The sequence below is a fragment of the Lontra canadensis genome, unplaced genomic scaffold (assembly GCF_010015895.1).
Source record: "Lontra canadensis isolate GAN:19392208 unplaced genomic scaffold, GSC_riverotter_1.0 scaffold61, whole genome shotgun sequence".
Taxonomy (NCBI): domain Eukaryota; kingdom Metazoa; phylum Chordata; class Mammalia; order Carnivora; family Mustelidae; genus Lontra; species Lontra canadensis.
Window position 1 is genome coordinate 2,471,291 of NW_022631055.1, and position 16,270 is coordinate 2,487,560.

Genomic DNA, 16,270 nt, shown 5'->3' on the forward strand with positions numbered 1-16,270 from the left:
AGCCACCCAGGTGCCCTGCACACTCCCTACTTTTTACATATCTCCACTCATTATATGCAAGCTTTTTGAAGGCAAGGATATATGTATATATGATTTAGTTTACTTAATATAGCACTTACTATAGTACTATACCAGGCACTATTTCAAACATTACATATTTAGTCATTTCATTCCCATAACAGTCCCATGAGATATAGGACTTCTTGAGCTATTACTCTCCATTTTATAAATGAGGAACCCAAAGTACAGAGTTAAGTAATTTAGTTTTACTCATCTTTCTTTCACTAGCTCCCAAAGTTGATGTTTTGCATAGGGTAGGCATTCATTCATTTAATATTTATCCAATACTCCATATATCTCAGGTATTCTTCTAATTGCTAGGATACAGCAATCAATGAAGTTGACATAAACCCTTCCTTTGTGGAACTCATATTCTGGTGGGTAGATACAGGCAAAAAAGAAAAAAAGGGTAAGTAAAATAAATCTATGTTCTGGTTGATGGCAATAAATTTTACATTGTTGGGCACCTAGGTGGTTCAGTCTGTTAAACATCCAACTTTTGATTTCAGCTCAAGTCATGATCTCAGGGTCTTGAGATCAACTCCTGTGTGGAGCCCCACACTGGTTCCGTCCTCAGCCGGGAGCCTGCTTGAGGATTCTCTCTCTCTCCCTCTACCCTTCCCCCTGCTTGCTCTCTCTCTAAAATAAATAAATCAACCTTAAAAAAAATAAAGTACAGAGTGCACAGTGTGGTAACACAGAAGATGGAAAAGCTCAATTTCCCCTTAGGGCCAAGGAAGCCTTCACAGAGAAAGTGATATTTAATGTGAATTTTGGAGAATGAAGAGGTGTTTACTAGGCCAATAAGAAGGGCATTCCAGGCTGAGAACACAGAGTAAATGTTTGAAGAAGGCTCGGAAGTTAAGAATAAATCTGACCTCCCACCTTCCAGGAAGTGATGATCCAGAGTTGTCTCCATAAATTCAGCTTGTTTTTCCTACTTTATGCCTTAATTTCTTTATTATGTAAGGGAAGGCATTGATAACACTGAATATTAAGTTGTAGAAAAAGTTTTGGAGATTGTTACACCCTGGGGAAATGTTTACCCCAATCTGTTTAATGTACTTGATGAAAAGAATCTGCTAATTCTCAGTCACTTAATATTCTTAAAAGAATCTTCAGGTTTCTTATAATAATTAATATTTCTAACATCTTTTTGCTCATAATGATCACTGATAACCATTTTGCTTAAAAGTGTTACATGAGAATTCATTTGTTTAAAAAGCACTCTGATTTAGGGGTATCTGATTTAGGGGCACCTGGGGGCTCAGTCAGTTCAGCATCTGCCTTCAGCTCAGGTCATGATCATGGGGTCTTGGGATTGAGCATCAGGCATCCTGCTCTGCCTCTCCCTGTTCCTCTGCCATTCCCTGGTTTATGGCCTCCTATCTCTCCCCCCACAACCTCAAATAAATAAAATCTAAAAAAAAAAAGCACTCTGACTTCAATTTTACCATATACTTTATTCATTTATTTCATTAGTTAACTGAAAGTAGGCTTTATGCTTCTGCACAGCAAAGGAAACAGTCAACAAAACAAAGAGGCAACCCACAGAATGAGAGAACATATTCACAAATGACACCACAGACAAAGGGCTGATATCCAAGATCTGTAAAGAACTTCTCAAATTCAACACCCAAAAAAACAGATAATCACGTCAAAAAATGGACAGAAGATATGAACAGACACTTCTCCAATGAAGACATACAAATGGCTATCAGACACATGAAAAATGTTCATCATCATTAGCCAGCAGGGAGATTCAAATCAAAATCACATTGAGATACCACCTTACACCAGTTAGAATGGCCAAAATTAACAAGACAAGAAACAATGAGTGTTGGAGAAAATGTGGAGAAAGGGGAACCCTCTTACACTGTTGGTGGGAATGCAAATTGGTGCAGTCACTTTGGAAAACAGTGTGGAGATTCCTCAAAAATTTAAAAATAGAGCTACCTTATAACCTTGCAATTGCACTACTGGGTATTTACCCCAAAGATACAGATGTAGTGAAAAGAAGGGCCATCTGTACCCCAATGTTCATAGCAGCAATGTCCACAACAGCCTAACTGTGGAAAGAGTTGGGATACCCTTCAACAAATGAATGGATAAAGAAGATATGGTCCATATGTACAATGAAATATTATGCCTCCATCAGAAAGGATGAATACCCAACTTTTGTATCAACAGGGATGGGACTGGAGGAGATTATGCTGAGTGAAATAAGTCAAGCAGAGAAGAGTCAATTATCATATGGTTTCACTTACTTGTGGAGCATAAGGAATAACATGGATGACGTTAGGAGAAGAAAAGTAAAAGTGAATTGGGGGAAATCAGAGTGGGAAGACAAAGCATGAGAGACTGTGGACTCTGAGAAACAAACGGGGGGTTTTGGAGGGAAGCGGTTGGGGGGTTAGTTGTGCCTGGTGGTGGGTATTAAGGAGGGGATGTATTGCATGGAGCACGGGGCTTGGTGCCTAAACAATGAATCTTGGAACACTGAAAAAATAAAATAAAATTTAAAAAGTTAAAAAAATAAAAGTAGGATTTATTTAGTTACAATGTCGGAATATTATCAGTACTTATTTTAAGAATAAAACAACCTTAATGTCTATTAAAATATGTTCCAAGAGACTTTTTTCCAAATTAAAAAATATTACATAGAAACATTACTTCACATACCTTTGACCAAGTCCTTTTTTTAAAATGTTTTTTTAAAAGATTTTATTTATTTATTTGACAGAGACAGATCACAAGTAGGCAGAGAGGAAAGCAGAGAGAGGAGGAAGCAGGCTCCCTGCTGAGCAGAGAGCCTGATGTGGGACTCAATCCCAGGACCCTGAGATCATGACCTGAGCTGAAGGCAGAGGCTTTAACCCACTGAGCCACCCAGGCACCCAAAATGTTTTTGTTTGTTTGTTTTTTTAAAGATTTTATTTATTTATTTGACAGACAAGAGATCACAAGTAGTCAGAGAGGCAGGCAGAGAAAGACGGGGAAGGAGGCTCCCCACTGAGCAAGGAGCCTGATGTGGGCTCGATCCCAGGAGATCATGAGATCATGACCTGAGCCAAAGGCAGAAGCTTAACCCACTGAACCACCCAGGTGCCCCTAAATGGTTTTATTTTTAACTAATCTCTACACCCAATGCAGAGCTCAACCTCACAACCCCAAGATCAGGAGTTGTATGCTCTGACTGAGCCAGTCAGCCACCCCCCACTTAAAAAGCGTCCTTTTAAGTGAATGATCTAGAAATCAGTAAAGAAGGACCTCTAGAAGCTAAAAAAGGCAAGGAAATGCATTTCCCTCTGAAGTCTCTAGGAGAAATGCTTTGCTGACACTTTGATTCAGCCTCAGTAAGACTCAGTGTGGACTCTTGATCTCCAGAACTGTGATAGAATAAATCTGCAATATTTTAAGCCAATAGGTTGTGATAATTCATTACAGCACCAAAAGGATATTAATATTGACTCTGAGGCATCTGTATTAGTTAGAATTAGATTCAGCTATAAGTGATAGAATTCCCCAAATATCAGTAGTTTGAACAAGGAATACTTGAACAAGTTATGATCTCTCATTAAAATGGGTCCAGATTCAACAATCCAAGACTTATATAGCAAATCTACCATTATTACCCAGGCTCCCTCTATCTTGTTGCTCTGCAATCCTCAAGATTGGTTTCAACACCATGGTTCAAGATAGCTGCTTAATCTCTAGCCATCACATACACATTCTAACCAAAAGGAAGAAAGAGAAAGTAGAGGAAAGCATGGTCCTTCCTTATAAAAAAAAAAAAAAAAAATTACTGAATATTGTACATACCATGCAGCTTACATCTCCTAGACAAACACTTGGTCATAGGGCCACACCTCATCTCAAAAGATGCAGGGAAATACAGTCTTTATTCTTTATTTCACTGTGCCCAATGAAAAATAAAAGGTCTTATTCCTAGAAGGAAAGAAGAAATAGTAAGAACTACTTATAATAACTGTCACAGCATCAATCTCAGTTGAGATTATATTACAAGAAGAATCAAAATCCTCAATACTCCATTAGCTGTCACCCCTGCATCCATCTTCATTAAAACCAGATGCACTCAAGCTAAGACTTGTTTTCTTTTACTCTGAGCTTTGTGGAGGACAGTCAGTTTTGCCTATATGTTTCTTTACCTAAGAGTTAAAGGCCAAACAATACTTTTTAGACTGATATCTTTAGCTGTATTAATATATCATTAGCCAGGTTATTGGCATTTTGCTGGCCCAAATCAGTCTATTTCTTTTAGGTAGTTATACATTTTTCTCCTATGATCCTACAGTTTATTTTCAGAGGACATTCTTATTTCCTCATTTACAAGTTCTAGAAAGGCACTTCTCCATAGCCTCAAAGAACAATAATAAATTATAAAGATATTTGCCACTGGGTTAAAACCTGGTGCCCATAGATAAATTTCACTCTCTTCTATGGCCATTGATCATGGTCAGGCATTCCAATCCTAGAATTGTCTGAAATTTGTCCCAAATGGAGCAAATTGTGACCATGTGGTTGAGTATAAATCCAATACACTACTTGAAAGATAACTGTGCAATTTGCTCTTGAAATTCTTTTTGGCTAAATCTCTTTTTGAAATTCTTTTGGCTCGAGTCAGGGTTGGTCTAACAAGTAGGTGAAGAGAATATCTATGCTCACTGAACTACAACACCATAGGTGAAATTAATATCCACATTTTGCTGATGAAAAAATTGAGGCCTAGAGAAATTAAGCAATTTGTCCAAGGTCTGGGCTCTCAAACATTACACTATTAATATAACTTGAGAAATATGGGGAATGTCTCTGCTGTAAGGTATTTCCTCATGAGGGGCACCTGGGTGGCTCAGTCAGTTAAGTGTCTGACTCAGGTCATGATTCTAGGATCCTGGGATCAGACCCCATATCAGGCTTCCTGCTCAGCAGGGAGCCTCCTTCTCCATCTCCCTCTGCCTGTTGCTCCCCCTGCTTGTGCTCTTTTTCTGTCAAATGAATAAATAAAATCTTTTTTAAAAATATTTCCCCATGAATTTTCAGGATTCCTAAAATTTCAAACATTCTTTTGGTCTGGAAAGCAAATATACTGGGAAAAGTAAAGCTAACTCTTAAAGAATCCCTTGGGAAAAGTCATTATATTCTTTGTATCTCCATGACCAGTACCTTACTTCATGAAGGCAACCATCATTTCTCATCTGGATTACTACAGTAGTCATCCAACTAGTCTCAGAATACCAGGACGGCTCCTTCTAATCTGTTACCCATATTACAGCCAGAAGGATCTTCCCAAAATGCAGATCTGCTCATGTCATTCCCTGCTTAAATGATTACAGGGACTCTTCATTGCCTTCGACATATCTACACCAGTTACACCAGTAGTTTTCAAATTTATTAGGAAAATGTTATATAACAAATAATTTTGATCATCACCCCCCATTATTCTGAAAGTTAATTCCAGAGAAGGTAAATGATCTATGTATACAATTTAAAAATAATTTTAATATAGCACTCCAACTTTAAGATAAAGGAGAAATAATAATTAACATAAACAGCATTAGTTCAATTTTTAACAATGCTTCGCAGTGATTACATTAGAAGCAAAAAATTCTACAAATTTTGGGAGAGTGGAGACAGCACTGACCTCCCCCATCCCACGCCCTATAGATGACTACTGGTCTAACCTCTTTAATGTGACTTGTAAAGTTTTGTGGTCTGGACTCTCCTCACCTCTCCAGCCAATATTCTCACTGATGAGCTTGCCTTGGGCTTGAATCCTCATAAACTACATTAATGCCCAATTCATACAGTGGTTTCTCACTTACTGGTCTTCGAGCAAGAAGCCACTTTCTTGGCCTGGAATTCTTCTTTATCCTCTCTCCAGCTTTATCTGGCTAATTCTTTTTCATTCAGGCCCCTGCCTAGATGTAATTTTCTCTAGGAAGCCTCCTCTGCCACACCATAAGATGTGGCATCCCTCTAGAGCATCCTGAAATTTCCACTATTATAGCACACATTCCATTGCATTGCAATTTTCTCTTTACTTCTCTGGCCATTTCCTGGACAATGAGTTTTTTGAGATCATAAGCTGTCTGTGGTCACTGTTATGGCACACAACAGTTGGCACAGAATGGGCATTCATCATGACTTGTTAAAGGAAAAGGAAGTTGGAGAGCATCGTAAACTAACTTAGTTAAACTCTTCCATATTTCTACTGAAGGATACTTTGGGGAAGGAAATAATTAAGTTGGCAGCATTACAGTCAGCTATTATTTTTTATAAACACATTATTTTGGAAATGTGCATAAACATCAAAAATACAAAATGTATTTTGAAAAAAAATAAAATGTAAGAAACCTGACAAACATTACATCAGCAACATTATTAGGGTCAACATCATCAGAGATAGGTCATGTACATACTCTTGATGTGATATGATGAAAATGGCACTTAACCTCTGTGGTTTTCCTTTCCGCAAACCCATAATCCTAGTCTAAACAAAAGAAAAACATCAGACAAATCCCAGTTGAGGGGCATTTTACAAAATACCTGACAATATTCCTCAAAATTGTCAAGGTCATCAAAAATAAGAAAAGTCTGAGAAACTATCATAACCAAGAGGAGCGTTTAAAGAGATACAATGACTAAATGTAATCTGATATCCTAGATGAGATTCTGAAACAGAAAAAGGTAAAACCTAAGGCAATCTGAATAAAATAGGGACTACTGTTAATAACAATGTGTCAGTATTTCATTAATTGTAATAAATGTACCATGCTAATATAAGATGTTAATAGGGGAAAATGGGTACAGGGCATATGGGAACTCTCTGTACAATCTTTGCAATTTTTCTGTAAATCAAAAACTAAAAGATTATTTTTTCTAAAACAAAAAAGGTTTTTTTTTATGGGCAAAACATTTAAGTAGACATAGCATCCAAAAATAAGTGGATAAATGCAACAAGCCCATGAAAATATTCTCAACATCTCCAGTAATAAGGCAAATGCAAATGAAGCCATAATGTAATGCCACTACAAACACATCAGAATGGTTAAAATGGGTAGCTCTTCCTGCCTACAGTTTCTGTCCCCATTCTTTAATAAAACCACCTTTTGCACCAAAAAAAAAAAAGTGGTTAAAATTTAAGTATAAAAGAGTGAGAAAGTCAAGTGTTTGCGTGGACATAGAGCAACTGAAATTCTCAGACGTTGATTATGAGAATACAAAATGATATGGTTGCTCTAAAAACAAAGTGGCAATTTCTTATAAGTTAAACATACACTTTCCACAGATCCAGCAGTTCCACTCCTAGGTAATGACCCAAGAATAATAAAATATATGCTCACTCACACATACATACATACCTACATGCAATGTAAAATGATATCATCAATCACAAAAATAATGAGAATAAAAAAGCATTGTCCCTTGAAAATCATGAAAACCCTGAAATAACCACACGTTTATGTCCTTAGGCTACAGATGTTAAAATATTTCAGGGTAAGTGTCATGATGTCTGCAACTTATTCTCAAATGATTCAGCAAAAGAAAAAAGGAAGCAGTAATGAAAAAAAGAAAGAGAGGGAGGGAGGAAGAGAGGAGAGAGGACAACAAATGTGGCAAAATTGTTAAAAACTGGTGAATTAAGAAGAAGAAAAGGAGGGAGGGAGGAGGGAAAGCAACAGATAAATGTGAATGGTAAAATATTAAAAACTGGTGAATCAAGATGAAGAGATGAGTGAGTCATATTATTCTTATAACTTTCCTATACATTTGAAATTTACGGAATAGAAAATTGGAGAAAAGCAAGATCAGTAATAGCACTGGTAAGGTGATACAAATTTCTCCAGGGGTCAATTTTTTTTTTTTCACTCACTGGCTGAAAGTTAGCCAAAGTATTTATGTTGCCTGAGTACTTACAATGTGACTATCTTCACTGAACGGTATGTGAATTGTGACATGTTTACTAAACTGTGAAGCATTTATTAAAAGTTGCTCAGAGAGATGCCTGGGTGGCTCAGTCAGTTGAGGTTAGACCCCTGATTTCAGTTTAGGTCATGATCTTGGGCGTCATGAGATTGAGCCCTCTGGTGGGCTCCAAGCTCAGTGGGGAGTCTGCTTACCTGCTTCTTCTCCCTCTCCCTCTGCTCCTTTCCCTATGTGAGCACTCTCTCTCCCTAAAATAAATAAAATAAGATCTTTAAAAAAAAAAAAAAGTTGTTCAGATAGTTCAACCAAATTTAGGATTATATGCTTAATATCATTACAACCCAAATGTAAAATAAAAAGTTCTATTAAACAACTTCTTTTTTACTCCATGGCTCTAGATAGCCTCAATTTGTCCAGTTGTTTTGGAATCATATAGACATTTTCACTCAGGATTAATCTTAAAAGAAGGCAGAATAAGTCAGAAAAAAAAAAAAGTAACTAATTTTTCATTTAAAAGAATTGTCCCTCAGTCAGTTAAGCGTCTGCCTTAGGCTCTGGTCATGATCCCAGGTTCCTGGGATGGGATCCTGCATCAGGCTTCCTGCTCAGCGGGGAGCCTGCTTCTCCCTCTTCCTCTGCTGCTCCCCCTACTTCTTGTTCTCTCTCTCTCTCTCTCTCTGTAAAATAAATAAAATCTTTTAAAAAAAAATTGTTCCATTGGGAGCCTGTGTTTATTTTTAAAATGGTACTGTTGCTCCAACATTTCTCAAAATCCCACTTTGGAGTTTCAAAGCCTGTTTGTTAATCTCCTAATACAATCACTGTGGTTATTTTATTTTTATTTGTTTTATTTATTTATATATTTATTTAATTTTTTTAATTTGTCAGTGTGTTTTTTTTTTTTTAAGATCTTACTTATTTACTTATTTGAGAGAGAGAGAGTATGTGGGGTTGGGGGTGCAGAGGGAGAGGGACAAGTAGACTCTACCCTGAGCCCAGAGCCAATGCGGGGCTTGAGCTCAGGATCCTGAGATCATGACCTAAGCCAAAATCAAGAGTTGGACGATTAACAGACCAAGTGACCTACGTCCTTCTAAGTGTGGTTACTTTAAATACAACCACATTTTCTTTAGAACAAAATGGCATTTGAACTTGTGATGACTCAACTTATTTACCATTTTTTAACACATATGACTATATCTTTGAAAAATCATGTCTACCTTAACGAATTAAAAATTGCCATCATAAGCTCCCCCTGCTTGTGCTCTATCCCAATCTCTCTCTCTTAAAAAAAAGAAAAAAAAAAGTTACCATCATATAAATTCTATTTTTAAAAACAGTTCTGTGTCTATAAAATAAAAAACAAAATAAAAGCTCCTATTTTAGGCCAGGGGTTGGCAAATATTCTCTGTAAAGTTTCAGGTAGTAAACATTTTAGAATGTTAGAATCCTATGGATTCTGTCACAACTAATGAACTCCTCTATTGTAGTATGAAAGCCACCACGGACAATACTTAAATGAACGAGCTTACCTTCATTCCAAAAAAATCTTACTTATAAAAACAGTTTGTGGAACACATCTGGCCCACAGGGCCCTTATTGGCAGACCCCTGTTTTAGGTAATAATGGATAACTGACATAAATACAGTTGATCCTTGAACATGGAGTATACGGGTTCCTGCTCCCATGCAGTCGAAAATCTGTGTATAACTTTTGACTCCCCCAAACTTTAATTAATGATAGTCTACTGTTGACCAGAAACCTTACTGACAGTTAACACATTTTGTATGTTACATGTATTATATACTGCATTCTTACAATAAAGTTAGTTACAGAAAAAGTTATTAAGAAAATTATAAGGGTAAGTTTCCCTGGGTGGGTCAGTTGTTTAAGTATCCAACTCTTGGTTTCAGCTCAGGTCATAATCTCCATGTCAGAAGATGGAGCCCCATGTCTGGACCCGTGCTCAATTTGGAGTCTGCGTGATATTTTTTTCCTCTCCATCTCCTTCCCCCTTTTTCCCCTCCCCATGCCCCACCTTCTGGTGTGTTCTCTTCCTCAACTAAATAAATATACAAACAAACAAATAAGGGGCTCCTGGGTGGCTCAGTCAGTTGAGTGGTTGATTCCTGGTTTTGGCTCAGATCATAATTTTGAGGTCATGGGATCAGGTCCTACATTGAACTCCATGCTCAGTGGGGAGTCTGCTTCAGGATTCTCTCTCCCTCTGCTCCTCCCCCTAGTCGCTCGCTCTCTCTCTCAAATAAATAAATCTTTCAAAATAAATTAATTCGTTAAATCTTTTAAAAAATAAAATCATAAGGGAAATATATTTACAGTACTGTACTGTAGTATATAAAATCTGCATGTAAGTAGATCCACACAGATCAAACCTGTCTTGTTCAATGGAAGACTGTATATAGCCTTCCAAAGTAACAGCAATTCCTAGGATATATAATTTTGGGCTCAAAAATTTTTTTTCATCCACTGTTTAATAGTCAATAGTAAGGCATTTTAAAATCTTGTTTAAAAAAAGCATTATTTTTTAACAGCATTAAAGTATTGCATTGATGCTTCCTCTACCAGAGGGGAAACGATTACAAGTACAGTTTTTTTTGTTGTTGTTGTTGTTGTTTTATTTGAGAGAGAGAGAGAGATCACAAGTAGGCAGAGGCAGGCAGAGAGAGAGGGGGAAGCAGGTTCCCGGCTGAGCAGAGAGCCCAATGTGGGACTCGATCCCAGGACCCTGAGATCATGACCTGGGCCAAAGGCAAAGGCTTAACCCACTGAGCCACCCAGGAGCCCCACAAATACAGTTTTATCATTCAATCAGCAGAAGCTGTATTTTGATTTTTAAGCTGATCATTAAAAATAAAAGCACAATCCATCACCCACTGCTCCAAGAGTACTATTGTAGATTCCATTCTTCAGGAATAATCTGAGGTCACCTCACTTAGTATCAATATAATCTTTGTAAAATGGGGGGACAGGTACACAAACATAAAACCCAGCAAGCATACACTCAAAAAACTCAATGTCAAAATAACAATTTTGACCGATTACTGGTGAGTAAAAAATTAGTCTATCCAAAACATCAAAGAGAATACAAGAGGAAAGCAATCTACAGAGTACTTCTAGCATTGTTTATTCATTTCATTGCCATGCGGAAACAAACATATTTCCTTGGCATTCACAAATTTTAAAAAATAAAACTAAAAATGTTTTCTCAGACAGATTGATGTTTGCAAATGCTTGATATAAAGAGCAAGAATCATAAACAGTTCTATTTAAACAAATGGTGCCTTTTTCTTTGTTCATTTAAAAACATTTATTGGAATTAATTGTTACAATGTTCACATCTTCAAAATAAAAGAGATAGGGAAATGCTATCTGCACTAACATTTCATACTTACTGGACTATTTTTCCCTTTTGGCATTTCCTTACTACAGTAATGATTCTCAAATGCAATCTTGAACGCACCAACATCATCTGGGAATCTGTTAGAAACGCAGATGAGGACCCCTGCTCAGCTCCCTTGGCCCCTCCCCACACTTGTGTGTGCATGTTCTCTCTCTCTCAAATAAATAAATAAAATCTTTTAAAAAATTTTTTTTAATTTACCTCCAAATACAGAAGCACAAGAACACAATGCTTTCAGTTCTTTCTGTTTGGCCTTAACAGCTGCTTGATCAAAGAAATTACAGCCCTAAAAATTAACAAGCCCCTTCTGAATTAAAACAATTTTTTAAAATAACTAAGGATGTAATTAATGAATGAAAACACTATCCTATGCACTGCATTGTAATAAGCATTAATGGGAGGTGACGTTATAAATTAAAAAAAAAAAAAAGATACTGGGATAGGTTAAGATGTTCAGAGGACGAGACAGCAGGGAGATCTGAGGTCAGCAACAGGAATCTCCAGAAGTGGAAACTGAACTGGTTTTTGAAGGATGGATGTGTAGGGAGATGGAAATGAAAATTCCAGACAGGCAAATGCCATGAGCAAAGACTCTGAATATACTTGGTACATTTGAAGAATAGCCAAGTAGACCAATTTAGCTGAGAACATCCATATAGGAAAAAATTGGTAGACCGGGTCCATTTTACTGTGGTCTTAAATGTCAGGCTGGGGCATTTTATTTGTTCTAAGAGCAGTGAGGAACCATTTAAAATTCTAGGGACATAATGAAAGTAGTATTTTAGGAAGACTGATTTGACGAGATGTGTAGAGTAGGTTACAGATGGGCTTCTCAAATGGTAAAATGCTTATAAAATCACCTGGGATCCCATTAAAATGCAGATTCCAATGCAGTAGGTCTGGCATGTAGGCTAAGATTCTGTATTTCTAACACAATCCCAGTGATACCCAGCCTGTTGGTCCTCAGACAGCACTTAAAGTAGTGGAAGATTAGGGTAAAGTTGTAAATTCAAGATATCCCCTGAGGTCTAATACTGAACTAGGAAAAGCATGCCATAAAGAAAATATTTTTTTTAATACAAAGAGACATAGCTAAAAGCTGATAAATTAAAAAAAAAAAGAAATACTAAAATTATATTCTATTTGTCTTTTTTTTATTTTTACTTATTTATTTAAGAGAGAGAGAGAGATCACAAGTAGGCAGAGACAAAGTCTCAGAAGCAATTCAGTGGAAACTTCTCAATAAATAGTATTGAAATACTTGGATATTCATGTGTCCCATCCCCCCAAAACAAGTGAAAAGCAGAGGCCATTAAAAAAAAAGAAGAACATAAGAGAATCTTACAGAAACCAGTACCAGAGAGCATGGTGGGATGTGTCCCAGGAAATGGAAAAGCACTAGACACTGCTCTCTGTGCTTCTTTGCTATATGCTTTCCCATCTCCTCATGCTTCCTTCTGCTTACTATCAGTTTGCCCATTAGGACTCTCACTCCTGACTCTGAATTAACTTTCAGTTAAGTCTCAGTTCAGGTTCTCAGAAGAGGTGTGCCTGGGTGGCTGAGTAGGTTGGGAGTTGGCCTTCAGCTCAGGTCATGATCCCTGGTAGGCTCCCTGCTCAGTGAGGAAAAAGTTCTCAGGAAAGAACCAGCTTGGATCAGTCTTTGGAATTGTTGCCAGGGTCAGAAGTCCATCGCTGGTTCAACCATCTGTTACCCAGACAGAGACTTTCTTATAATATTTTAGAATCAATTGGTGAAATGAAGAGAGACAGTTGAGCATAGCAAACAAACTGATGAACAAATCTGCTAAAATGACTGGCAGGAGAGACTCTCAGGTTCAGCTGAGGCCTCCATTGTTTGCGTAACAGATCTCAAGTACTTCCCTTGCTCTAAAGGTGTGCACTTTTCTGAGCTGTTAAAACAATGAGAAACCAGTTCTGTCAGTTCTAAGGTATCATCCTCCTCCAGACTATATGAATTGATGAAAAATTCGCTGAGGTGGAAGAAGCAGGTGGTGAGGTCTATTACCTTGTTGCTATGCATTTCCTTCCCCCCAGCCCACAGGCATGAAGCAACATGGGAATTCTTATCCCTTAGAGGAGGAGGTTTTTAAGAGAATCACTTGAAGAGCTTGAAATTTGGTGGCACATGGGAATTATCTCACTTTGAAAATGCTCTAAGTGAAAGGCTGTGTCTACCTTAGCCACAGATGAAAGAGCCAAGGAAGGAAGGCAGGAGAAAGAGATGCAGTCCCAGGAGGGAGCCTTACTCAGAGCCAATGTGGACGTGGGGTGGGAACTGGACAAAGTATGATCCTACAAGAAGAAACTGACTTGGATTTAAAGGGTGCTTGCCTATTTAAAGAGCAACACCATCTCAAATATGGACCCTCTAATGTGGATGAGATTTTTTCTTATCTAAGAATTATCTGAAATTGAGAGCTGATCAAAATTGTATCCAAGGTGAAGGGAAGAGTGGATCTTCAGAGCTGTTTTAAATGGAGAATGGGGGTGCCTGGGTGGCTCAGAGGGTTAAACCTCTGCCTTCAGCTCGGGTCATGATCTCAGGGTCCTGGAATCGACTCCTGCATTGGGCTCTCTGCTCAGCAGGGAGCCTGCTTCCTCCTCTCTTTCTGCCTGCCTCTCTGCCTAATGTGATCTCTCTCTGTCAAATAAATAAATCTTAAAAAGAAAAAAAAAGAAAGAAAACTCTATCTTAAAAAAACAAAATAAAATAAATGGAGAATGGGTTGGAGGAGGGTTTCTTGCACCCTTCTAGTCCAACAGTTTCTTTATTTTTTAATTTTCTTATTTTCCTGATAAGATAAAGCCCACTTCTTCATTCAGGTTATTTGAACATTCCAACAAGCTTAGGGGGTAAAGGGAAGGAACCACAAAGAAAGACACAGATATACAGAGGAAATGTATTATAAACTGTTGTTTTCTCTTTTGGTGAAAGAAAAAAAATAAACTTTAAAATCAATATCCCACTCATAAGTAAAAGTGAGATAGAAAAAAATGATTTTTTTAATCTAGCATTTATGTGTATATTCTCATTTCATAGGTACACTTTATTTGGGTATTACTACCATCCACTGGCAGAAAATCTAAAAGGAAAAACAAATATCAGGAAGGGCAAAACTTTACCAAGAGGAAGCTCAAGAAGCTGGGTTTAGGAGGGTGGATGGCCCGCCAGGTACCAGGCCAGGTGGGTCAGTGGAAGCAAACTGTGTGCAGGAAGACCCTGGAGCTCTCCTCCAACTCCTGCAGCAGCTCATCGATTTAATTCTCCACATCCTCCCTACACTGAATGCACTGGCATAGCTCACAGATGAAGAATGCCCCCAGGGTGGCCTCTCTGTCACTGTTCTGGATGTCCCCGTTGCTTACAGGCATGGGTTGGCAGGTCTCCTGCTCTCTGGAATTCCGATCTTCAACCATCTGGTCATTCGCTCTCTCTTCACAAATGAGGAGCAGGAAATCAAATACACCTTTGCCGTTCTGGAACATTTCTGGCCAGGGTTTAATTTTCTTATTTCTGTCTAATATATGTAAAATGCCATTCTCTCCTTCCTAAGGAGATCACTGTACATCTAACATTAAGTAGTTTTGAAATCCTAAATATTTGGCTCATAACGTGCTGGTCCAGTCAAAGTCATGTGAGTTCCTGTTCCAAAGAACTGGCCATTGAATTCTCATTTGCTGCAGATGTTGTGTGCCTCCATGCTCAGGTCTGGTTGCTCAAACTGACCACCACTACCTGCAGCAGCAGCAAAGACACCAATGTGCCCTCCAAAGGGCTCTTTAAACAACCGGCAAGTGCAAAACTATGTCACCCCAATGGTGGTTGCAGGTTCCAGGCACTGATCAGTTGAAGAATATTCTAGCATCCTGAAAACAGAACTTGGAGTTAAAGATTTGTTTGGTTTTTAACTTCTATTTCTTTCTTGAAATAAAACTGTGCTTCAGGGCACCTGGGTGGCTCAGTGGGTTAAAGCCTCTGCCTTCAGCTCAGGTCATGATCTCAGGGTCCTGGGATCGAGCCCTGCATTGGGCTCTCTGCTCAGCGGGGAGCCTGCTTCCCTTCCTCTCTCTCTGCCTGCCTCTCTGCCTACTTGTAATCTCTGTCTGTCAAATAAATAAATAAAAATTTTTAAATTAAAAAAAAACAACAACCTGTGCTTCATTTGGGACTTAGAACCCAACATAAAACTTGCCAGAAGCCCCAGTGAAATAGAAGGGAAAGAGGGAGATACATATTCTTCCATAAAAGCCATGCAAGATTTCCTAATGAAAGTTTATGACAGATTGGAGAATGGAGAATCTACCTAAATAGTATTATGTACTTCCATATTGTCAAGTAAAACCAATCCTGCTACCTCAATTTCGTTTAGCTAAACTAACTGAAGATAAGGACTACCCCAGTCCCACTCAGCTTCACCACAGAAGCCCAGAAGCTGAAGTGGGAGGTCCGTCATGTAAACCAAAAGGGTTGCATTTCCTACTCTGTCTAGTCATCTGGGATTCCACTAAGCTTCTAAAAGATTCCATTGTAACCACAGATTCTTATCCAGTGTCCTAGTACATCATTTTGTTTAGCAAACATTTCTCATTCCTCATGCTAACTACTAAGTTAGTTCATACAATATTTTTGTTTCTTCTCGCAGAGACTTCTCCACGTCCAGCACGGTTCTATAAGCTTCTCGTGGAAGTTATATTTGAGTGTATGGCAGTGCAGATGATAAATGATACATCTGTTAAAATATATCAGATGATAATAAATGTTTTATTAACAAAAAAAATAGCAGGGGAAAGGAATAAAGGTTGCTGGGGAGATGAATT

The 16,270-nt window shown here is 38.0% G+C and overlaps 1 pseudogene; it reads right to left on the reverse strand.

The window, feature by feature from the left end:
* Positions 1-14,641: 14,641 nt before the first annotated feature.
* Positions 14,642-15,906, reverse strand: LOC116879458 (annotated as a pseudogene).
* Between the last annotated feature and the right edge of the window lie 364 nt (positions 15,907-16,270).